This window comes from Anser anser (assembly GCF_964211835.1).
Source record: "Anser anser genome assembly, chromosome: 13".
Taxonomy (NCBI): domain Eukaryota; kingdom Metazoa; phylum Chordata; class Aves; order Anseriformes; family Anatidae; genus Anser; species Anser anser.
Genome location: NC_139734.1, coordinates 6,937,522 through 6,963,229, shown reverse-complemented (window position 1 = coordinate 6,963,229; position 25,708 = coordinate 6,937,522). Strand labels below are relative to the sequence as shown.

Here is a 25,708-nt window from a genome sequence, read left to right as displayed (position 1 = left end):
TTTATGGGTGGATGTTCCAGTAGTGGCTGTAAAAGTGGGTAGGCAATGCTGCTTTCCCTTTTCAGTGATTAATGCTCTGTACTTTGGAACCACTCTACTGCACTATAACATGTCTGACTTCCTAATTTAAATGCAAATACTGCCATTGAAAAAGTTCTGCTAGTATGCAGTAAGTTTAGCAGTATTTCCAGTTGCTGCCTTTGTGATGTCTGTTAATCAGGACAACTTCTATACCAAGGTGACTGACTAGGCAGCTACTTCATCCTCTGGTGAAATCAAAATAGGTCACTCACGTAGCTCCTGAATGTTGCCAGGCACCGAGTTCAACAAGGTCTTTGTGAGTGATACAATACACCCAATTCTACAGCTTCCCTATATCAAGATCAATGTGTTCCCAAGAAAAACTGCTTTATCCAAAGGGTTTTTTTTTTTTTACTATTAGTCCCCTTAATGATCTGAATTACTTCCCCAGTTAAAACGATGTACATTTTAAGTGACCTGACAGATTTAACCTCCTACCACTTCTTTCTTTGGCTCATTTTTACTTCAGGTTCAGCTAGGTGCAAAAGTAGTTATTATATACTGGGTAGTGATACTCTTCTTTTCTTGGTCCTGTCCACAAAGAATGGGCTTGTAGCTGAGAAAGAAAACTTAAATTTAGGGTATCAATTTCTACCTGTGATCCCAGAATACTAAAATTAATTGACTTGACTAGCATCTCTTAGCTGTACTGTTAATTTTGTATCCCCTTCTGTCCATATGTCCTTTTATGCATCAAGACACCAGAATACTGACTGTTCTTTACGTGCAAAGGGGTCTTGACCCTACCATATAGCTCAAAATTAAGTAAGTGCTATCATATAAGGCAAAATTTAGTAAGACTCAGAAAAATCCTCTTCTCCACTGAATATGCTAAAGGTCCTCATGAGAAGATGCAGTGCCAGATGGCAGACAAAATTCCTTCTTAGAGCAAGCAACAGTGGTATTTCACCTGCTTACTATTGCTAGATAGTCCTAAACACTTCTCAAAAGACCCCAATCTTCCTATACTGGCAGATTATCGATGCTTTTATCTTGAGTTTGTTCCCTCTATCCTACTGGGCTAAGTAGGTGTGGTACTTTGAATTCTGGAGCAAAAGAGGTCTGATTCATGACAGTTATTATTTATCTGAGGCTGAAGAATGTGAGTAGGAGAGAGTAAATCAGAAGTCTAATGTTAAAGGCGTAATTTTAAAAGGTAACTAGGCTTTGATTTGTGAGCTTGTGAGCTCATGTGAGGCATGAGAAGACAATATAGGGATATTCATGCCTGGCCAGTACAATCACGTTTTGTATCTTCTTCAAGCACATCAGTGCTTGTGGTATTTTTATTGCTTTTTTGCTTACTGTTTCAGACTGGTTGGTGAATTGTTTCTGGATGACACATTTAAACTCCTTTCACATTAGCTATTTGTGTTCATGAAACTTTTATTCAAAGTGATCACTAGAAGTTACTTCTTTATCCTCGTAAGCACCACAAATACAGAGTTAAATCTTTGAGAAACAAGCTGTTGCTGCCACCGAATTGTTCCCTAGCTACTGGTAAGCAAGCCTTCCCAGAGGCAGACTAAACCAATTCTGGAATGCTCCCAGACTCTCTCAGCTTCTGAAATGAACCTCCTTCTAAGACACACTTTGTTTTCCATGGGTTAGCTTTGAGCTCTGACACAGCAGAGGCTTTAGCAATGCAGAGTCATGCTAGGCTATGGAAATATCTTTGGGATGCTTTGTTTGTGTCTCAAGCTGATAAGCTAAGCTGATAAGCAAGGATGATTACCAAGTCTCTGAATTGCACTCTCTTCATGAATTTTGGATTCAGGTCTCAAAGTGAGATGGAAAGACAAAAGCAATCTTCTCAAGTGCAGACTCACAGAAAGGATCTAGGAGCTACTAAAGCAGAGAACCAGAACAGGCACCCCAGGGCAGTGGTCACAGTTTCAAGCCTGACGGAGCCCGAGAAGTATCTGAATGCTCTTAGACATATGATTTCACTTTTCTTTTCACTTTTTTCTTTTTTGTTGAATCCTTCTGGGATCCAGAAAACAATCCTTGTGGGTCCCTTCCAGCTCAGGGTATTCTGTGATAACACCTACCAATATAAAGATTTAAATCATACTAGTTTGGTCCCACTGATTACTCCAGTACAATGTTTATTTAAAAATATAAGGGTGAAGGGATGTCCCTGGAAAATAAAAGCTTTTATAAATAATACTGACCAAAGGAACATGACAGAGCTGCTTGAATGTTAACTTCATTCACAATACCTTCTCACGTTTGGAAATTATTTTTGTTCTGCATTGGAACATCAGTAAGCTCTTGATTTCTATATATTTACTAATTTTGCAAAACTGAACTGACGAAATGGCCATTTTTAGCTGTTGAATTTAGAGCTCTGCATTCACTTTTTTTTTTTTTAAACCAGAGACATTCTGTAGGCTGATACTGGGATACTACTCTAAGCAGCAAATAAAATAGATATTGAAGCCTATCTAATTCAAATTGATATAAGATTTAATAACTAAAACCTCTTTTCAGAAGAAGGCAAAGCAGAGACTTAGAATTTCTTCAGCTCTCTTCCTAAAGAAATATACCTCCCAAAAAACAATCAAAATTCTCAGCCTCTTAGTTATCTATTTCAGTGAAATCTGATTGAAAAAAAAAAAGGGGGCAAAAAGGCACAAACCTTTAACACCTACTATGCCATTACCCCATAGCCAGCATAAGGTACTTGGGAGGTTTTGAAACTCCTTAACTATAACCTGGGATGGGACCAACTGACTCAGTGTAAGACTTTTTCACTCCAACGTGATAATGTTCTTCAAACCAGCAAAATACTTGTTGCTGTAATGCCTACAATTACTTTGACTGATCAATCTCAAAGGCAAGGGATCAAACTAGACTTTCAGGTGTGTTAATCTGAAGTAATGCCACTGCAGTCACAAAATTACAGTTATCTGAGATAAGAAAATGACCTCATACGGCATCCTCCAAGAAGCTAGCAAATTATCTCTGATGTGTTTGAATTAAACTGTAAAGTGTTGGAGCTGGGACTTTGTTTTCTTTACTTAAACTTTTTGGTACATTTCTGCTTACTAAGCTAGAACAAAAAATCCTGTCAGTATTTGTAAGACCACTGGCAATGACAAGCTGGAATTCTACATCTATTCTAGATGAATACCTAAGTACAGGAATATATTATTTCTGCATATCAGCATTCACTGTATTGTTGACATCTACTGTTTAGCAAGCAAGTGCCATGTGGTTTTCTAAGTAATGGTTAAGAGACATACATATTTTATTTACTGCATAAGCTTCTGCTAGCCAAACAGGATTGTCTGATGGTTTTCACTAGTGGATTGGTGTAGCCATTAATACAGACTTTTAAATGGCTGTAATACAGAAAGATCTACAGTCACATTTTATAAAGTAAACAAATACACCTATATTTTTGGTTCACATTATTCCATTATTATTTAAATACGTTAACGACTGCATCCTCAAACAGCCTGGCATTTCAGAATCAAGTAGCATGCAACGGTGACATATTCCACGGGACAATTAATCCTGACATATAGTGCTGTATATATCTGTTACAGTCAAATGGGAGGACACTGTGTTTGCTTGGGCCTAAGAAATACACCTCCATGTTTTGCTTTTTCCTTGCACAGCTGCCTTTGGAGTAGCTGAGGCTTTACTTCTCTCCCACCACTCTCAGTCACTGCACAGGACTGTGCAAGAAAGTTCATCTGGGACTAAGACTGCTGAGATATTTCCAAATGGCACCTGATGACCCCTCAGGATTAGCAGGACTTTGTCCCTGCATCTCCTAAACACTCAAGGCATAACAGGAAAAGAGAAAGTTATTTAAGGTTCTCTCCAACAAATACTGCAGGAATTTCCTCTTGATCAGAATCCAGCTGGCCCACCTGCTCACCTGCACGGCAGCCCTAGAGGTAGGAGATGACGTGCGCTGTAGCAGGCTTCTCTGGCAGACCTGCCAGGAAGGGAACTGCTCCACCCACCACTGTGCTGCTGCCTTCTGCTAACAGCAGCCTCCGGAAACCTAGGGAGGCCAACACTAGACACAGCAGCTCAGATAACCCTGGGAGGTATTACAATCCTTTCCTTTGTTCATTCAGCTTCACTAGTACAGCAGGCCAGCTCCTGAAGCACTGTATTTATTTCAAGTTTATGTCATTTGTTTGCACACGTGGATGCACGTTACCTCTATGGTATGTTTGAGAAAGTCAGATAACCTTTACCACCACACCCTTCGTTTTGTATCTGTAAACAGCTCTCGGTTCAGCTTCATTCCTCATTCAGCTATAAAGAATCACAGAATGGCTTGGGTTGGAAGGGACCTTAAAGATCATCTAACTCCAACCCGCCTGCCATAGGCAGGGGTGCCAAATGATAGAGGATTTCAAGCTGAGAAGGGAAACAGGAGTTTTAAAAATGCCTGCAGCCTGTTACCTTTTCCCTCCCCCAGCTAGGAGTTCTAATGGTCTCTGGAAGCTGTTTGGGCACCAACTTGTTTCATTGGAGCAGTCCGGTCTCAGCTCAGTAGTGATCGAGTCACCTCTAAGTCTGGGTGTTTAGCCTGTGTAAAATAAGATGATGGAGGCAATATCTTTACATCACAGGATTGCTGCTGTCAGGGCCTCTGTCCTAGGAAAGGCTGACTTTGAACGAGTCCTTTGACCTCAGTACTTTGATTTCTTAAACAGAAAAAGGTAATCAAATTACCTTCATTACAGTCTCTTCTAACCTGTCTTGTGAGATCTGTCCTTTCTGCAGCGCCAGCTCTAGGTGATCATTTGTTTCCTACAGTCTTTGATTCGGAGTTTTCCTGACATCTCTCTCAATCAGAGCAGCCTGCTGACTTTCGTATTGCCTGATTAGGCTCAATCAGGAGGCAGCTGAAGAAATAGAGGAGAGGCAGGACCCATGCCTGCTGAAACAGACAGGCCACCTTATAAAACACTCATAGCCCATAATGTCTGTCATATAGATCCACTGTGAACACAAATATAAGTAAACGCTTAATGAAGGTACCTCTCCTGAAAATAGATTTTGTTGGTCAAACTCCTCTACTGAGCTGAGAGTTACTCATCCATCTTTAAGTGGTACCAGTAGAGCACCACCTGATTTTAAATGCAGGTATTCTGATTTGCTTCTCCTAATCTTGATCTTGAAACTTAAATGTCAAGCGAAGGAGTTGTGAGCTTATTTTCATTTATTTACTTATTTATTTTTAAGTTTTAGCATTTGCATATTGCCTTGAAAGTATGAGCCAATGCTGCATGCCAGTTCTGGAAAGTTTATGCCACTTTTGTAGCACTGTAAATTATATGCACTCAGCAAGGGCCAACCCCTGTTGGAGGACTTTACCTTCATTTCTTTTCACAGGTATCAAAATTAACCAAGTCTCAACGTCTAAATCAAGCTTTTCCTCTAAGCAATCTACTGAGACAGAGAAGCACTGAGTTTGTGGTTCCTGCCTCTGTATCCTGGGGGTATACTTCCATCTGGAAGATGACATCCACTGAAAGTCACAGAAGCACTTAGAGAGGCTTTCATGTGTTCCCGATTGCACTGATCCTATGCACTACTGTGATACTGGGGAACAAATGAGGTATGAAAATTTCTAATGCTTTCTTCTGCATACGATGTGCCACTGGCATGGCTCCTGCAGTCTGAAGACATCAATCTGACATGCACCCACTGTGATGTTCCTCAAGCCACACTATTCTTCTTGGGAGCCTTCCAGCAGCTTTGCTGCCATGCTAGGTCAGCTCCACTGGCAGAAAGGAGCTGCAGCAAAGCCAGGATCTCCTCATTCACTCAAAACATCTTCTATATGTGTATTGAAATGCCTTGTGAATGTGGCACATGGCTGTGGGAGGTCAGGTCCTTGCTTTCAATACTACACAAGGGAGAAGAAAAGCAACCCATTGGGGAAACCCCCAAAAGGGAGCCTGGGCCTTGTCAAACTGTGTAGAGATACCAAGTGAGATCTTCAGGCATGATGCCTTTGGCACTTCCCCTTTCCTCTCTCCCAGAGCCTAAGTGCTGTTACACAGTTACAACATCTGACTTCGAAGTAGCAGAGCCGTGAGTGACACAGGTCTTTACAGCCCCTGACATGGAAATTGTCATTATGTAATCTGTGTGGCACCACAAGTTTATTTTTACAAGCATTTTTGTGCCCTCTGTAAGCACTTGTCAATTACTGGTGACACATGCTCCGTGATTTGGGGACACTGGATTGAAAAGGACATCACTTGAGTGCAGTCCTCTGTACATAATCCTGTTAACAAGTTAAGCTTTAATTTAAAGCTAGGTACATTGCTTGCCTCTGCTGCTCCTACCGAATGCCTGTTCTGGAGCTTCATTCTTGAATTCAACCCAAGATGTATTTTGTATTGCCCACCTCTGCGAACAGACAAATGATGAGGCTGTTTTGTGTAGGAAACAAGTCCTACGAGCAGCGCAAGGAAGTTTTTCTGCCTCCTAGAAAACTCTTGCCTAAATGGAAAAAAACACAGATCTTGTTTGCTGATCCTCTTATCTGTGTCTCCATACAACTTTCCTGTCCTTTCTGCTGAACAGATCTTTGCCCTGATTAGTGAAAGCTTATCTGTGTGCTGGTATCACACCACTACACAACACCATTTGTTGTTGCTCTCTGTGCTCAGCCCTGCAGCATTTCTAAGTGGAGATACATATGACAGGAAAAGATGATATTGGGGAATAACATCAGATCTTTGGTGGTAATGGTGCTGAAAGGTAACAAAAATGAAGCATCTACTCCATAGATTTTCTTTTCGTCCTGAAGACTCAGTATTGATCAGAACAATTTTGCATGAAAAATTGTTTTTCATGCATGTTCTTCATTAATTTAATCAAATACTTAGAGATTAAAACATGAATTTCAAATGATTTCAAGTCTGAAAATTATAAGCTTCCTTTATAATGTTGTTATTTTTACATTATTTCTTATCAACAGTACTGATACAGATCAGTATACAACAGATGCAGAGTGGGAAGGTGTTTTAGTCTACAAGAAAAAAGCATCTTGCTCCAGAGAAAAAGAAGATACTCAACAAAATTAAGTAAAGGACTTTGCTAAAGCAATATTCGTTACAGGTCATCTCAATTATAATGTTATTCAAAAAGTGACATTAAAAATTACCTAGCTGTATCTTCAAATTTACCTATATGTGAACAAAATCTCCAAATAAACTTCTGTCCTTGGAATCAGAGGTACAGGCTTTTCTGCAGCTTGATTTCTCTTCACCTGAACTCCAAGACAGACTGATGTAGGCTAAAGACTGTTTTCAGATTCAGTGATTCCTCCTGATTGCACCATCCTGGGATTAGCGCTAACTCACGTTGACCAAGTTCAGGCCACATGAAGAACTTGTCAGACTGTGCAGAAGACTGTAAAACAGAAGACTCCTTGGGTTGAGGCCAGAATTGGTTTTTCAAGAAACTCTGGAAACACTTCATGACCACCTCTACTATGCTAAAAAGATGACTGTAACTATGCTCCCATACCATCTGGGAATAAAACATAATATTCCTCACTTAGATGAGCATCCATGTCATCACATGCAAACTTGGAGGACTCAGTGTGGTTATTACCTACTGTCCTGGTGGAAATAAAACTTTAAATGGTCAGATCTAACCTTCCTCTGGGTCAATAGGAACGGTGCTGAGCATTTTACCGGGTTTTTGGTGCAGGTAGGCAACAGAGGAATGCAGCTATACAAAACAGTTCACAACACCTACTGACTATTTAGTAATAATTTTCCATCTTAAGATTGAACACGGGCAAATCAAAGTCTATGTTATTTACTCTTGAACCCTGGCCAAGACTTCAAATCTAAGATATAAATTCCACTCATAAAAAATACCACAGTGTCATAATTGTCCACAAGAGGTCAGAAACTCAGCAGCCTGTCTCGTTCCAAAGGGAGGCTGGTTCAGTTTGATTTTCTATTGCAAAGGCTGAGTATCCAACCTTAAAGAAATGATTTTTATTCCTCTGATTTTCTTTGGAGATGAGAGATTTAAGTTGAAAGCTTTGAGAAAACCTTCCTCCACACTAATCCCCAGCCAAAATAATGGAGCAACTGTGATGTGGCAAGAAATCAGTACACCTGAGATTCCATAAGTAGGCCACATATCACAGTGTCATTTTGACCAAAACAATGCAAGCATAAAATGATATTGCTCTGATTTGGTGGTGGCTGGCACTAACTTACTCCTTTTATTCCTGGTGTAGATGGTACATAAGGAGATGGGCAATGCAACACAGCTTCTAGTAAACTTACAGACTAGAGCAATGTGTTCAAAGTCAGAGGTCCTGAGTTCTGCTCTGGACTGGAATCTGTTCTGCATACCCTTGAGCTGGTGATGTCCTTCCTTAAGCGATGCTTCTGACCCAGCTCTGCTGCCATACTCAGTAAATAATGTTCTCTCTCTGTTTTTCTTCTCCCACTTTTTGGCTGAGTTACCTATTAGACTGTAAGCTCTTTAGCAAAAGAAATGAAATTTACCATCTGCCTATAGAGTGAGCAGCAACACTAGCACTTTCAGGTACAAAAAAGAAATGCTTTCATAGCTACATCAAAGAAAAAAGATCAACTGCTGCTAAGGCAGAAAACGCTGAAGTTAGGGATTCCCAAACTTTTGGTCTCAACTTCTGAATTCGACTTTTATCAGACAAATACTATTAAAAAAAAAAACCTCACACCTGAATTACTGGCGCCCCCACTTGAAACTGCCAGCTGCTTGAGCTGCAACTGCAACCTGTTAACCACTCATCCCAAGTGCTAAGCACTGCCAGAGAAGACAGCTGCTCTGTGGAAAGGCTGAGGGTGACAAACACAAAAGTGCAGCTGAGAAATACCGCTGGAATCATTGTAGCCAATCACCTCAATAATTACCTAATTAATGCTTAGCAGAACCGCTGCTCCATACAACAAAAGCTACAAACACTTGTCAGCAATCTAAAACATATTTAAGTCATAATTCAAAAGTCCAAAGCCACAAACCACGAATGTAAAAGTTCCAGCTACAAAAGAGCCCTAGATAAAATATTAAAGGCTATAATATACAATACAAGCTGTGTCTCTCTCTCATTGTAAGGGTGTTGCTAAGCATTTCTGCGCGCTGGTAATACAGAATAAGGTATCTTACTAGCAAGAAATTGCTGCAGAGCTTCAGCGTTGGCCATCAGATTCATTTTTCATCAGTTTTCATGTTCTAAACTAACAAGTCATTGGAACAGAAGATGATGATAACAACAGAGATTAACTGTATTATTTTTCTGAGCTCAGTCCACATGGTTTGTGCATTATTTCTTAACAATCTGCAATTGAAAAGTTAAACATTTTTAGAATGATGATGGCAGTTGCTCCAAGATAAATCTCTACATTTTGATGATAGCAGCAATCCCCTTCATCTGAAACATGTACTGTCCATATGGATTAAATGAGAAAGGGAAGGAACAGCAACCTCTTAATGGTTTAATTTCAAAGAAACATCAGCTGCAATTAGCACTGCTCCAATCTAGCTCTGCAAAAAGGCAATGTGGACTCAGATAAAGCCCGCTTGTGGACCTAGAGCAGAGTTTCTAAATTCTGAAAGAGGCAATTAAGCTCTTCTGTGCCTAAATTTCTACTACCTCAAAATGGGAATAAAACCTACTTGATAGGAAGCATATGAGGATCAAGAATGTTGACTTACTGTAAAGAAGAGGGCAACGAGTGGCAAACAACTACTCAATACATCAAAAATGGGGCTAGATTAATATATTTGCTCTATAAACATGTACCTAAAAATCACTCCCACAAGTCATATAATCACCCCACAGCCACAGGTTCTAATTTACAAATGAACACATTCCTAGTCCACTTGGTTATGGAAATGGAATTGATAAACATGAACAAAACATGAGCGATACAGTCCCAAATCTACCAGGAAAAACTACTGCATTAATTTACCCAACAGGATAACTTCAGGTATCCTTATTTCCTAGCAGGGGAGGATCTAGTAAGATAAGGATTGAAACGACATGGCGTTATCAAACATAAACTTCCAGATGTGAGATAAGTTTTGCTGCTGCTTCTGTCTCTTTGATGACCAGCAGCATCCCTGCTGCCTGCTCTTGACGCTTACTGACAAGGGCAGGAGACAGCACTTCCACACAGGGGGAGCACAAAGCCCCCTAAAAATGCCCGTGACTGTCAGTTCCACCTGCGTAGTCAGAGAGGTGATGCTGCAAAGGGATCTGATGTCACAGCAATGCCTGGTGGTCTGTAGCACCCTTATTTACCCCAAAACCAATGCTATTAGGCAGCTGTGTTCTGTCACATTCCAGTATGGGGCTAAAGAAGGTCTGCTGTCATACACAAGCTTGCTTGCTTTGTTGGGCTTTCTCCTGTGGGCAAAGCATGGTACCTGCTGAGCACAGGGAAGGGCTCCTCAAAGGGACTATGTAGTACAGAACAGCACGAAAAAAGTCCCTTGCCCTTCCTCCCCCTCACTTGCCAAAAGATGGCTGCAAAGCTACTGAACATACAGAAACGTGCAGCAGGTGGTGTAGTGCCTGGCTAATTCTAGCAACAACCATCTGCCCTCTGGTTGCAGTGAAAAGAGGGGGTGGATGGGGAGGTGACTCAGCTGAGAAGAGCAAGCAGCTCAGCTGAAGCTGAAATCATACCCAGCTTAGCACAGTCTGTATTTTGTACAAGACCACTCCCATGACGTGAAAATACAACTGAAAACCCAAGCTTTGGCAGGAATTTGTTATGGACAACACCAGCCCTCACAACCCCATTTCTTGGGCTGTGCTGAGTCCTCCTTTACGCTGAGCTTTCCGAGCGCTGCCCTGAACTCTAGCCCTCATTACTGACCTGGCAGATTGTCACGATTCAAGCTGGATGCACGTCTTCCTCTGACCTCAGAAGGCACCAGATCTCCTTGTACAGATTTGTTTTATGTTTTTACTGCCAACGCTGCTGTGCCAAAGCAATAAAATGAGGTTAGCATGCTCCCTCCCATAACGCGGCAGGAGGACCTGACCTCAACAGCAGTCCAATGGGAGGTGCAAAAGAATATGAAACTTACATCACTTTTTGGTAGCTTTCTGGACTACCTAACTGCTAGGAAGGTGACCCCCAAAAATCACCACCTTAACTAACACACCTATGCTGACAGGAAAAGTAACATTACTTGAAATGTAATAGAAAATTATTTCTTGTCTGCACAGCAAAATTATTCTGAGCACCAGATTTGACTGTGTCACTAAAATAACTCTTTTATAAACTGCTTTTCCTGTAGGCTAGTGATAGTTTGGTAGGCTCACAGCTATTCTGATAATCCTTTTAAGGATTACTAAACTCTGAGTGAGAAGCTGTATTTTTTCTATACTATGTTGCCCCAGGAGACCTGGAAGTTAGTTAGCCTCTTTACAGTATCACCAGAAGGGAGCAATATTAGCTTCCATCTCCTATATGACATAACAAATGTGCAAACAATTTATTCTTTATCCTACAGTTGCACTCCTCTAATCACAGAGAAGTGTGTTGGTTTTTTCCAAATTGCATTAGAATTTGCTGAAGATGTTGCTGATTATTGTCAAACGAAGATCAGTTCAAAATAAGGTGCCTTTTTTCTTTGATAATATTTACACTATTCATGAAAGAAAAATAAAAGGACAGTGTTTAAAAAAGTCTGCAAAGGTTTCATTTTCTTTCTCTCAATTCCTAAGCATGCTTCCATCAGCCAAAATAAGAAAGGAACAGCTTGAAATAACTCTTTTTCGCCCCAGTCTGCTCTGAGCAGTTGCACTGTGCAGGTGAGTTGGGGCTACAGATACCACATCCAGGACAACATTCGCATATTTTAACAAGGCTCTTCTTGTCACAGATTTATTTATTTGTGACAGTGTTTTGTTGATATTGTAAAATAGCTGTACAGGCTGGAACTAATCAAACAATTTGATAGTCAACCTCTTCTACATTTGAATTTCAGTTTGACTACAAATAGAGAAGCACAAGGGAGCTGCTTTCTGTGAGTTGTGCACCCAGTTGTGTTTCAGCTATAAAGTATCTTTGACACGAATACCATCTACTAACTCTTAGTGGAAAACATCTCTCATCGCATTTTTGCATAGCATTTATTTTAGGATTTCACTGGATTTCAGTGTACGGTCAGGGCCTAAAAGCATTTGAAGAAGCTCACGCTGGTCCTAGAATAAAGATGCAAGTTCTAAAGTTCCGTATGAGAAGCTCAGACACCATCACAAAACGGTTTGCTTAGACCTTCAATGGACGGAACTGGAACTAACAGGAGAAAATACTCTAGGTCTATAGACACTAACAAAACTACAATCCATTCTCATCTTCCTCATTTAAAGACTGTGTGACTTGATATGCATGTTGTTTTTTCATAACTCTCTTCAAAGCATTCACTGTTAAACAGAGATTCAAACAGTACTCTGGGCTCAAAGAATCCTGGACCTCTTCTAGCATTTTTTGGCATAATGCCTAAGAAAGGGGGTAAATGGAGTGTTTCCTTTATCTCTTCCTATTATGTATTGACATTTCATTGAATGATTTATAAATAAAAGCCTTTCCCTTTGATGTTTCACCAGGTCTTTGTAAAGACCTACAGGTCTTTGTGCATAAGTTTCTCTTCACTGATCCATGAGGCATGCGGGATATGCAAACACTCAGTGATCCTACCCATCCATAATCTTCTCACTTTAAAGCCAGTCCTTAATTTGCCATTATTCTTTGTAAATCTACATCACAAATAAGTCTGGTTCTTTATTTCTGCTGGCATCCCAATGGAAGAAATATTTTATCAAGTCTTCAGCAGACCTTGTACATCCTCAAACACACTTAGACTGCATCATCTGGCAAGAACAAACCTTCTATATTGGGTTTGGATCAAACTGCGCCACTGCAGCTAGCTGAGATTCCCTGCTGTCTCTCATAGCAACAGGATCGTTTGCTGAAAAAGCAGCATTGATCACCAGCTGGAGCATTTTTTTTGTTGTCACCTATTCATTAAGCAAAATCAGATGCATTCAGTGAACCTGGAATATCTCTTTGACGTGTCTTGAAACCAAATTATATCCCTCACCACTGATGTGTTCATGAATCCGTTAGTAGTTACAAGCAGGAGAGAGATGTCACTCTTCTCTTGTTTACAATAGTACTATTAGTAAGATAATTAGTAATATTCACTACACTGTTCCAGAAGCAGAAGCTGCAGTTTTCCACTAGTCCTTAGGACCACCCAGCCCTTTCAAAAGATTTTTCCTGTTTCCTTTCCAAGAATTTCTCGAGCAACGAAGATCTCACCGTACTGCACTCGTGTTGTATTCAAAACAGTCCAGTAAGCAAAACTGGCAAGTTTTTCCTGAAACCTGCTTTTAGAACGACATACGTTTAAAAGTAACAGAGATATTTCTATGCCAGAAATTTTTGCCTCAGAGGATCAGTCAGCAGAGTAGTAGCTAAACCAAGATTTTATAAAATGAAGCTTTCTGGATGAGACAGGAAAAGACCCCAGAAGTATTTATTACATGCATAGAATGTTTTCCTTGCAAGAGTTGTTCACAAGATTTAGTATTACAAACAATAACCAAATGGAGGCACTCTGGTAAGTAGCCATATCCTCATCATAAACTCCTGATAAATAAGGCTGCTGATAAAAAAGACTGTTGTTACTGAATGGCTAGAAAACACCTAAATGCATGCAACTGCTGCTGTGCCAAGATCTGTATCATTACACTGACACGTATTTCTGTGCAGACTGGGGGAGAAGGATGTTCCCAGCTCAGTCCGCAGACGTGGTGTAAGCATAACATATCTATGCTAATGAAAAAGTAAGTACCTGTCAGCTAATGCCATCCTTGGCCTCTGATTTGACTTGATGAAACTGGTAACATTTGACAATGAAGGAATTTCTAAAATCTCATAGAATACTTTGAAGGTATGTTCCCGTAGTACCCCACCTAGTATTCTGCCATAGAAAAACTCTAACCGACTGTACGTCCAAACAGGGGCTTAGACTAAAGCTGCTATTTTCAATTGATCTGCATGTTAAAATCGTGGCTGTATTATGAAAAGGGATTTTATTTAAAACCTCAAACAAAATCAACATTAATGTCTGAGCACCTCCACTAAGACAAAATTCCTCTGAGAAATGTACAAAGCAATAGGCTATTTTGCATTCAAGCTGGCCAGATATATAATCTTGACAGGTTTTATCACAGGTACGACTGAAGACAAAATTTGTCAGTGTAACAACAATGCTTAACCATTTCATTTGTAAAGAATATTGATCACCACAGAGCAGATTCTCAGGCTGTATGAATCTAATGGGAATTAAAAAACACAGCAAAAGAAAAGGTTTGTCACTAGGATTAGAACATGCCTGAGGAATAGCTCTTCTGAGGAAGCTGCCGCTATTTTTTCCTGTTGATTTACAGAGCAAAATTGCATTTCAGCAGATGGCTCATTTTTTTCCACCACAACTTTAGTAGGAGTAAAAAAAACCTCACAAATGTAGGAATAAGATACATTGGATGCTTGCTGCATAATAAAACCTTTGTTTAGTTTTTATTCATGCACTTATCAGCACACTTGATATCTAAAGTTAGTTTACAAAGGAATTCTCTACATGTTTACAACCCAGACTGTATTTAAAGTGGCAAACTTTGTGGATAAGATAAATCTTTAGATAAAAGACTGAAAACAGATTCCATTTAACATTTCCTGCTAGGATTTCTTCTTGGGGATTTCTTCAAAAGGGAATGTTCATGCTTTTGTTCTGTACACTTTCTGTTAAAATTTGAGATCCATGTTTGAAAATCTCAGCAACAATCTTTATTGCCATCCATTCCATGGCCTGCCCTTCCTGTTTTCCAAAAACAAAATGCTGTATTTATTTTGAAAATGGGATATCCTGCTGGAAGGCTTTGTGAAAAAAAAAAGAAAAAAAAAAAAGAAAGAACACACTGAGCCTAAGACCTCAAGTATTCCTTCCTGTTCCCTAAAAGAAATCAAGAAATAGTTCTAGTCAAAAAAAGGAAATATGGCAGGAAAAAACTACTTGGGAGTTACAGTCAGAGCAATACTTAAAGAATAAATAGTAGGGAAATAATTACATAAATGGTTGGTTTTTTTCATGGAACTTCCTACATCATGGACATAAAGCCCCTTAACAATATTGTAAACTCGGAGTATAACGCTTTGAAAGCAACACTTATGAGCCCCATTCATGAACTAAAATCTACTGTACTGTTCTTTAGCAGGAGCAGAACAACCAGCTTTTTTTCCTCTAAATGAGTGAGAAAAACTGATCTTTGACGGAATTTTGGCATTTCATTCAGTATAACTGGGTGTGTTCCAGACACTCACCTGTATAGTCTTCTACACAGGAGCCTTAATTTTTACTTTAGCAGTATTTTTGCATACTTTTCATAGTCAAAACAACTTCTGCACCAGCCATACACGGTAAGACAGTGGATAAAATCATGACCAGTAAAAAGGAAACTGTAAGGTTTTGCTCATGTCTTTCTGAATGAGATCCAGTTGCCCGAACAAAGCCCTCTCCTGTCCCCTCAGTCAGTGTGGGACACCCTCTTCAAATGCCAGCTGCCATTTGAGAGGAACGTGGGTCCTTTGTAGATTCTGTGTGGTATTTGCCAGCTCTGTACAGATCTTTTGGATAGCCTTAAGTAGACATCTACAGCATCAGCTGTTTACTTCAGTTTCCTGCTTCACCCTGTGGTTTTGTATCCTGGTTCCCCACCCTCTGTGGCTGTTAGCTTATCCCAAGGCTGCTTTGGAGTGAACCAGTCTGGTCCCTCTAATGTAGCTTTTATGGACAGTTTACTGTAGTGTCTTCTCTCTGCTGACAGCAGGGCTGAGACTAGGTCAGGTCCAGCTGCCTCCGCACTGCACAATCTGCCACAACAATGCCAGCAGGTGTTGCACCTCTGTATGTCATAAAATCCCCCTCCCACAAGTCACAACACACTCCGTACATTGTTTCAGGCACTTTGAGCTGAAAAGAAAAACTCGCTGCTTCCTAAAGCCATCTGGGGCACAACTGCTAAGACCACACCTTAACACCTGACTCTGTTTAGCAAGTTGTTGGGGTCACATTAGCTTTGCAGCTTTAAGATGTAAGAACAACCACCATGTTAGAATATTGGAAGTGGGACTAAGAGCACCCTTTATGTTAATGGAAGAGTTGTGGTTTTGTTTCTGCATTTTTTAATTTAAGCAATAAAAAGGACACTTAAATCAAGGAGACCAGATTACCCAGGCAGCTGAATTTTAGCACAAAGCTAGGATAATCCATTTGTCCTAATATTCTTTTGAACAATCATTTTGTGCAAGACTCACGTGACTGTGACTAGAACAAATTCTTATCTCCATGGAAAACACAACCCCCTCCCCCCCCAATCAGGATCTACCCCCACCTCAGAAATCTTTACTACAACTGAGAACAGAGATTCTTTATTACCTGTATCCTGAGATATAAATAAAATTAAAGACTCCATGGTTATTTACAATGTAAAAGGAACAAGAATTCACAAGCGTGATCCATGCCACAGGGTCGGTCTATCCTGGCTATTTAAGTCGTAAGCATGCATTAAATATCTCCCTACTGCAGTCTCGCTGTGAAGATTCAGAGTATTGCCACAAGAAGGAGAATGACATTTTGACATACACAAATAAAACTATTCTAGCTACAATACACTAGTCTTCTGAGAAATGCAAAATAATAAGGCCACTGGATGATAGTCACAGCTGGGTCCTGCGAATTTCTGAAGAGAAGAACAAGTAGGACATGACTCAGAGGGAGATGGGTGACAGTTGCATGTATGTGAAAAATTGCAGAAAGCAAAATCCAGGGAAAAATACAGCCATATACCATACACAGCAGAGTCAGAACTCCTAGGGAAACTTCCTGGGGCTGTTCCAGAGGCAGCATGTCCATAGGCAAATCTGCGCATCGCATTTTCCCGTGTAAAAAATGAACACTTACGGCATATTAGACACATGATGCTTATTACTTGAAAACCCCTTTCTTCAGAAGATTTTGGATCCAAGACGTCATCTACTGTGTATTTAACACTTTGGGGACTACAAAGATTATCTTTCGTTTATTCATAAAGACTTCTGAGATACTTGGACTTAGAGCACTACTTGTGTAGTTCTCTAAATCCATTAATAACATTATTATCTGTGTGGGCAAGGTTGCTTTTGTGGTGGTTTGTTTTTTTTTTTAATCTCCAAAGGCAACACGTATTCATGGACAGGCAGAGTACTGATGCTTCATATGACAAAAATATGGGAAGGGAACTATGTCTTTGGGTAGCCTCCACACAGCAATTACTTGCATGTTTTTTCCTCTTTCTGTCATTGTCACCAAAAGCTAAGAATAGTAAGCACCTAAGAATGAGTGGAAAAATAAGTCAGCGGGATACCTGGAGGTCTTCATAGTCACCTCCAAACTTGTTTTTGGAAAAGCTTTGCTAGTATACTAATAATCACATTTAAATGTTGGCCCCTGTTTTTTAACCCTTCTGCATCCCTCCTCTCCAACCCCAGTGGGATTTTTTATTCTACTCCCTTATGGTCCCCCCACAGATCACTGCTCAGAGGACTCAGGTAAGGACAGCCAGAGAACTAAGACTGCCAGGCACTTTCAAGAACCTTTTCAGTCCTAAAACCCATGTAGAACTAATGGTGCTGTTACAATAATTCTGTTTAGTCTATATTTGTGGGATTTTCTCTGTATCACTGATGGCTACTGAGAAATGCCTGCCACGTCAGCGCGAAGCACTGTTTAGTCACACAGCATCCTTTGATCTCCTACCACACTGGCAAGGGCCCTGTTGTGCTGGTTACAAAACTGAAAGGTATCTCTGCCTTACTTGGCACAGGACCATCCCTAGTCAGAGTTGTAGTGTTTCATTTTAAAGCCTTTTGAGGCAGGGGAGAATTACTTCAGACTCACTAGAAAAGAATGAACCTATTATAAAGCTATTTTATGCTGTCTGGTTAAAACACACACACACAAAAAAAGGCAACTTCTTCCAAAACCTAAACTCGGGTGTTAGTCAACAGCTGCAGACATTGAAATAAGAGAATAAACTGATGCAATGTTCACCTCCATTTCACATTTCTACATGTAAATTATGCCAGTTCAGACTTTCTTATCAACCTTCAAGTTCAGTCCAGTGAGCCAAATGGAACGTTACCTTCCTCTTCACAGCTCTGCAATCAAGTGTTGAAAGACCTGAACAGGCCTGAAGGCAGATTTATACCATTTTAGATTTACTTATAATTTTACTTACTCTATCTTTTGGAGACTCACCACTCCCACTAACCAAGGAGTAAATAAAAAAATTCTTCATCAACAGAGTATACCTTAGTTATTTTTCCAGAATCCAGTACTAGGATTGTATTTTTTCCCTCTACAGAAGGATTATTTGCAAAATGAAGTCAGAATGCAATGGAAGAGTTCTGACGTGCCTTTTTTTTTTTCCCTCCACAGTCTGGATATCACCACTGACTTCTTCATAATCAGAGCCTCACTGCCTCAGTACATCATAAACATCTGGTCATATACTCAGTAATAATTTAACGAGTACAGAGGAGAAAGAATGGCTCAGTAGGTAAGACACTGGGTTACGCTTTAAGTGTTGACTTCTTGTCAGATGAACTCTCCCTGCCTCAGTTCTCAACCTGTAAAAAGTGAATGCTACTTTTGTACCTACAAGAGGAACTATGAGGCTAACTTAGTTAATAGCTGTGAGATATGTTCCACTTGTGGTAGCCATCTAAATAACTAGATAGTCAGGAAAAGTGTACATAGGATATTAAGCTCTGTGAATGAATATCACTAACCATGACTCTTTATTCTCAAGATGTTCTTAATATAATTATGCCAAGAGATTTTATAAATAGTTCAAAAAGTATCTATCCAGATAATCATCTACCCCCAAACTATCTCATGCTCAGTTTAGCAGTCATATAAATGGCAGCATAACAGATTAGATTTGAGAAAAAATATTTATCCAGCTGCTAGAAGTATAAAGATAGAAAATATCTGCAAAATACTTCGATCTTCTTGAATATAAAGCACTGTAAAATGTGTGAAATACTATTATATGGCTGTAATAGTGGAAACAACAATTGTTATGCAAAACAAATGCAATAATGCATTTATTCGAGTATGTTGTCTTTCAGATAATCAGAACCTTAACAGAGATACTTCAGAGAAAACTTCAGTAAACCACACACTAGACAACTCTGGAAGAATACCCCTTACAATTTGTCCTTTGAAGCATAAGGACAGGGATGCTTCAAACACTGTGTTGCTTATGATACACTCAATTGTCACAACTTTATCCGAATCCTTCTAAGCTATTTGTTCCAAGATCTTGCAGCCCTTTTAGAAGAGGGCACATGCCATATGCCCTTGTATAAAAACCTAGAGCCACTCCCACTTAGCACATCTGGAAGGAAAGCACAAAGGATCTTCCACACATTTTTTGCTTTTAGAAAACATTTGATGCTTTTTCTGTTTGCTTGTGCAACCACTCCCCTCCAGCTCTGAGGACCAGATCTGAGTTACTGAGTAACAGCCTCCCAGCCACAGAATCTTTAGCACATTAAGGCAACAGTCAAAAAGGTCCCTCATTAGGCAGTAAGAGTTATGGCACCTTCCCAAAGAAGTACAGGCACTGCTGACAACATTCTAATTTTTAAACCCAACTTTTGCTTCAACTCTGCAACGCTGTGCACCTTACACAACAGCTGCGCGGTTACAAACCTCCCACAACAGAGTTTCTTTCAGTGTGACATTGGAAATTTTGTTTTTCACTCCAAACTCAAAAGTTTCCAACTCATGAGTTCATACTGGGATTCGCAGAAATACATTCTGCTAATCAGAACAAGTGAACCAAAAGGATTTATTTTTAATAATCTCATCTGGTTCGTAATTAATTTTTAATGATGCTAACTGCAAGCTACTAAGAGTAGCTTCCTCAAAAGGGCACAGTCAACATAAAGAGCTCAAAGGCTCTTTTTGAGTTTACTGAATAAATTTTGAACCCTAAAAAACACTCAGAAGACCATGTGCAAGTTTAATACTTGAAAGCACATATCTCAGCTGACAAGAATGTGATTGTATCCATACCAAAAGCCCTTGGAAGAGATGCAATTCAGTTCAGTCTTCCCCGTGACTTGAGTTCATCTCTACAGCCCATGGTGAAGAACAGAATTTCATCTTTGTACCCTCGAACAGTTCAAGATATGTTGTACTGCCATAAATTAAATAGATGAAATAATTTGCTAACAGCAAAATTAAACTTGGTAATCTAGGCTAAAAACTGAATCTGGATTTCCTCAGCTGTTGTTCAGGATCTTTATCCCTTCAGCTCTCACCATGCAGACATATGCTCAAAATTTAGGATAATAAGCATGGTCAGTAGCACTGAGTGGTGATGTAGTGTTACTTATTGGTGGTAAACTGACCGGTGATGATCACTGAATCTGTATCAGTCAATGCAACTCTGTTATGGACATGTATAAAGACTTTTTCTATGCCTCTTCATTTCCCAATAGGCTTCAGTTTGGTCAACAAACATCATACAGCTGCATTGAGGATCTTCTCATTCTTAGGTCTTGACTCTGTTCCATCCAAATTAGACTCAACACAAACAGAGCAAGAATGCCTCTTTCCTTCAGTTTTCATCTTGAATCTCCTGAGCAGCTGCAACAGCACTGGAAGTACAGGAGCTGGAGAATTTTAGTGTAGCTAAATCCTACGCTCTGTGATTTTTGATCACCTGTGTCAGAAATGCAGTAGGGAAATCTGGTTAGGGAAGTGCTCCAAAGCAGAAATGAAACAGAGAAGTTCAAACAACTGACCTTCAGACATAAAAGTATCTGTCCCTATGTAGATTTCCCTTTGGAACTGCTATTTTTTCTCCAAAGTCATTTATTTCTTTGTCCTTTACTTCCAGTATCACTTGTGTCCTTGCATTTTGGTCTATTTTATTTGTGCATACTCCAGCTTTCTGTCTCATTCTGAGAAGAGCTTTGAACAGCATTGGGAATGGAGCTTGATGAGTTGACTAAGAAGAAGCATGGAGCAAAGCAAGGATGTTTGATACCCACTCACGTTTATTATCAGTGGGGAATGCATCAGCACTTTGTTTTGGTTGTATCCAGAAACATAAAATAAATCTTGTTCTTTAAGTAACATTATTACATGTAATTTCCAGGGAGAGAAAACATTATTTGGGCTGGGGAGCTGGGGGGGAGGCAAAGGAGAGGGGTGGATGCAAGCATTTGGAGAGGGGATAATTTCTGAGCTAATTCTCTTTTACACTGAGATGGGGGTGGGGATTTAATCAATGTTAGTATTAAAAGGAGCTATGAAAATTGCTGCAGGCTGCACTACACTAATCCTTTTTTTAGCTTGGTCAATTACTAACTAAAAATTTGAATAGCAATTAAGAGGGGTACTTAATCAGCCACACAGGCTTCTGTCTATGCTATGTATTAAAAGTGCCACCTAGTGGAAAACATCACTTTAATGAGAGGCTATTTCTGTGACTATCTTTAACTCATGAGTGACTGACTACACAGCTATATGAAATGTAGCTGTAGATCACTGAGTCACACCTACACTGGGACATTCTGTCATGTCCAGAGATATCTTCGAGAACAAAAGGAAACAAAGAGCACTAGTTCCAGAAACCACAAAAAAATAACCCTCAATGTTATTTCAAAATTAGACTAAATGATCTACATACAGAGTCTGGCCAGCAGCTAACTGCCTGACAGTACCTATGGTGCAAAGAGCAGAACGTGTACCTACAGACCTGTGTTTGCAGAGCTCTCGGAACCACTGAGATAAAAACTTCAAACAGAATTTAAAATCCTAACTTTGTTTTACCATATATTAAAAAATAACAGATTTTTTCTAAATTTTAATGAGCTGAAGACATGAGTTTCTAGCCAGCAGGAGAGTACTAAGCACATATAAACAAACACACAGAAAACACAGTGTACTGGAACACTAGATTACATTTTACTTAACTCATCTGGCCACTCAGTTCATACCAAGCATTCCTCCCACAGTTTTGGGGTTTTTTGGCAGGGACTGCACACTTTCCATTATGTATCTGGTCTGCTGGCATGTCAGGTACGAACTGACAAAAGCGGGCTCCTTGTCTATGGGACAAGTTTTCCCTCCTATCTCTATGAGCAGCCAAACGTTGTGCTGAGGTCCTACAAAAATGGCAAATGTGTAAATAGACCAAAGTGGTAAAGATGGGCTTTAGATCTGTTTGTACTTGGTTTTGGAAAGTTTACTGAGCAGACCCCTTTGGTTTCTTCCTACATTCGGCAGTGACTTATCAAGTCAGGCTTCAAGGATTTCATCACTTTCAATCACATCGCATAACGGCATGACTCACACAGCCTGAGGAGATCCAGCACAGTGCAAGGTGTTAAAAATTCAAAGCACAGAGCATCCTGAAAACAACAGTTAGAAAAAGAGATTTTCTTTTCAGAACTAATATCATTTTCAGTGTTCTTATGAGACTGTCTTTTGTTTTAGCCATCCTAAAGGCTACCGTAGTCAAAATAGTTAGCTAATTCATTTCACAAGTGATGAAAAAAAGAATTCATATTACACACTCCTCATACAGGCATTTATTTGTAATTCATTAAATTATTTATATATATTATGATATATTCTTTGGGGGCTTTTATTAAATTACATCAAACTACATGAGGTCACATGTGTTACTTCTGCATGCCATATTAATCTCTAAAATAGATTACCCAGGTAGCCCAAGGTAACTGAACAAATTAACGGCACTGAGAATCAGCCTCATTCTACCTACTTCTGCTACATCGTACTACCTACTGAGATATGTCAGTTCTCTCTTTGACACAACAGACAGAGAAGCAGTGCCATCCTCGAAGCTGGCATCAGTCTTAACAGCACTTATACCTCTGAACGCAGAAAATATATTAGAAACACAGCTACTCCTTAAAGAATACAAGATTAAAATACCAATGTCCTGCTCTTCGTTCTTCACTGCTATCACTTCATAAGACATTTCTACTAGCGCGAAGTGGGTGTGAAATGCCAGCATTCTGACTAGATGCTATATTACATTACGGAGCAACGTAATATACATTACAGTCTAACAGAGGCCAGCCCTATATGCTCACATACTGAGCTGTAAATAACAGCTCTAAGTACTCTCTTATACAGAAAATCACTTGTAAAGCTAACTTTAAGAAGCCTATCATGTGCCTTAGTAGCGTCACTTCAGGTTTCAAAAGAGATGTTTCAGTTAATTACACAGCATGGCAAAAACCCATGCAACATAACCCAAGTTTCAACGCAGAGTTCTTCACTAGCTTTGCTGCTTCCTGCTTCTGGGCACGTGACAGATACGAATCACACAATTTAAGGCGCTACTGGAAGGAACTAATATACTAAACCAGAATGATACAAGACTATCATTACCTATCCTGTCCTGTACAGAACAGAATAGACCCTGAACTTGGAAATCTGAATAATGACAGTCATTGAAAATCTTATTGGAAATACCTTCTTGCCATTCAGCCAGCTGACCACTAGCTGTCCCCATTGCTTCACGAGAGTAAAGAATCGGTGTTAAAACTGGAAGACTATTTTCAAATGAAACGTATCTTCAGAAATGAGTGCTGCAACTCTTCGGGAAGAGGAAAAAATAAGAAAAAAAAGAAGAAAGCTCAGTAGAATTAAAACAGTTAAAATGAGCTACTAAATTTCTCTAAGTTTTCAGATAAGAAAATGGATGTGTAGAACACCAACATCCTAGGACAGTGACAACACTGCAATTTGAAACAGGTCAGCATGGAAAGCTTAGCAGATCCATGACATTTTATAAGATCTAGGGCAACAGAAGTCCCTGGAGATCCATTGTTGTAGCAGAACAGGAATAATCAAAATGGACTGGGGCAATACAGTATTCCTGCCTAGTTTCTGACCACAACCAGCACATCATCATCTGCAGTATTGGATAAAACCACCTTAAGAGATGCTTTCCCAACCCGTATCTATGGTGGACGCTACTTCCACCTCAGACTATAAAGCCTATTCAAACTTAGAAGTGGAAAATGTATCTCAGAGAAGCCATACAATAAAGGTATCTTAAGCTCATCTCAAAACCTTAAAGTTTTGACAATTCAGGATGATTTCTCATTTCCATTCACTTTTTGGCTTCTCAACATGAGCTCAGAACACAGAATTGTCAATTTATTTATTAGATCTGGGTTTGGTTTTTTCGCAAATCAAACTGGAGTAACCTGGTTTTTATGTTGATAATGGTTGAGATTTATCTTCACGTAATAATTAAGAAGGGAAAATAATATTTTATAATGCAATTAAGTCTACCTTAAGTGCCTTTTCTAGCCTTAGTGCTGCTGTTCATAAAGAATGAAGAAAGTCTGCATGTACTCAATAAAATGTATGTTATGATTTTAGATGCTATTTATTGTTTTTTGTTTAGCCTTCATAAATAAGCCCCATTATTTGCTCTATAATATGTGCTTCTAAAAATCAAAGACAAAGCAGTGTCATTTCTAATGTGCCAGACCTCCACTGGACTCCTCTAGCAAGTGAAACTGCAATATAATATACAAGGTAGTTTTCAATCAAGCCAGATATTTTAGATCAGAATCTACCCTTTTTCTCTGCTACATTATAGTCAAGAAAAGCTGAACAGGATACAGAAGGTTGGGATTACTATATCTTTCAAAATATAGGGAAAATAAAATTAGGAAAGAGACTGATCCCTGCTTTCTTACGTCGTCTTCCACTCTCAATGGGCCTCTCTTGTACTTGGCAACTACTGTTCCTGCACAATGCACTAAAACAATTTTTTTTGTGAAGAGCTTTATTCAGAACAGCAAAATGAAATTCAGAATTGTCAGTGCAGGATTATTAGCAAAACAGCAGAAAATCACCAAATTGGAGACAAAGAGTTCAGAATTCAAAGTACATTGGCAATTTTCTTTAAAACAGGCTAATATTCTGAATCAAAACTCCTCCCAGTTTGAAATCCACAATTTACTTCCAAATTCTAGACTTTGCTGCATGTAGTATCAACGTACACACAAATGTTGGGCATCCGCTGTGCCATGAAATACCTATTGAATGTCTGTGTGAACCGCGATTTTTTTTCATGTATGAATGTACTGTATCAGTATATTCTAATAGATATTAAATGTTTAACAGCCAGCTCCACACAAAATACACATACTAGGAGGAAAATCTTTCACAGGAGAAACTGGTTGTGGATTAGTTATATTCTGTTCTTCTGTTTTACCTCTAATGTCAAATATTTGTAATTTTAAACATTTAGTTTCATTTCAAAACTAACTTTCAGAGTTTCAAAATGTTACCCTACATAAATAATTCTTGTAAATAAGTGTTCAATAAAAATGTTTACGTATCCTTTTCATTGAGTAGGACCTCCAGAAAAACATAGCAAGTATCAAAAACAAAAAGAACAGAATCACAGAATCGTCTAGGTTGGAAGAGACCT

General features: G+C 39.4%; 1 protein-coding gene across 5 annotated transcripts in view; it reads right to left on the bottom strand.

The window, feature by feature from the left end:
* Positions 1–25,708, bottom strand: part of LOC310880783 (uncharacterized protein) — a 302,960-nt gene that overhangs the window by 230,075 nt on the left and 47,177 nt on the right. The gene's annotated exons all lie outside the window — the stretch shown is intronic.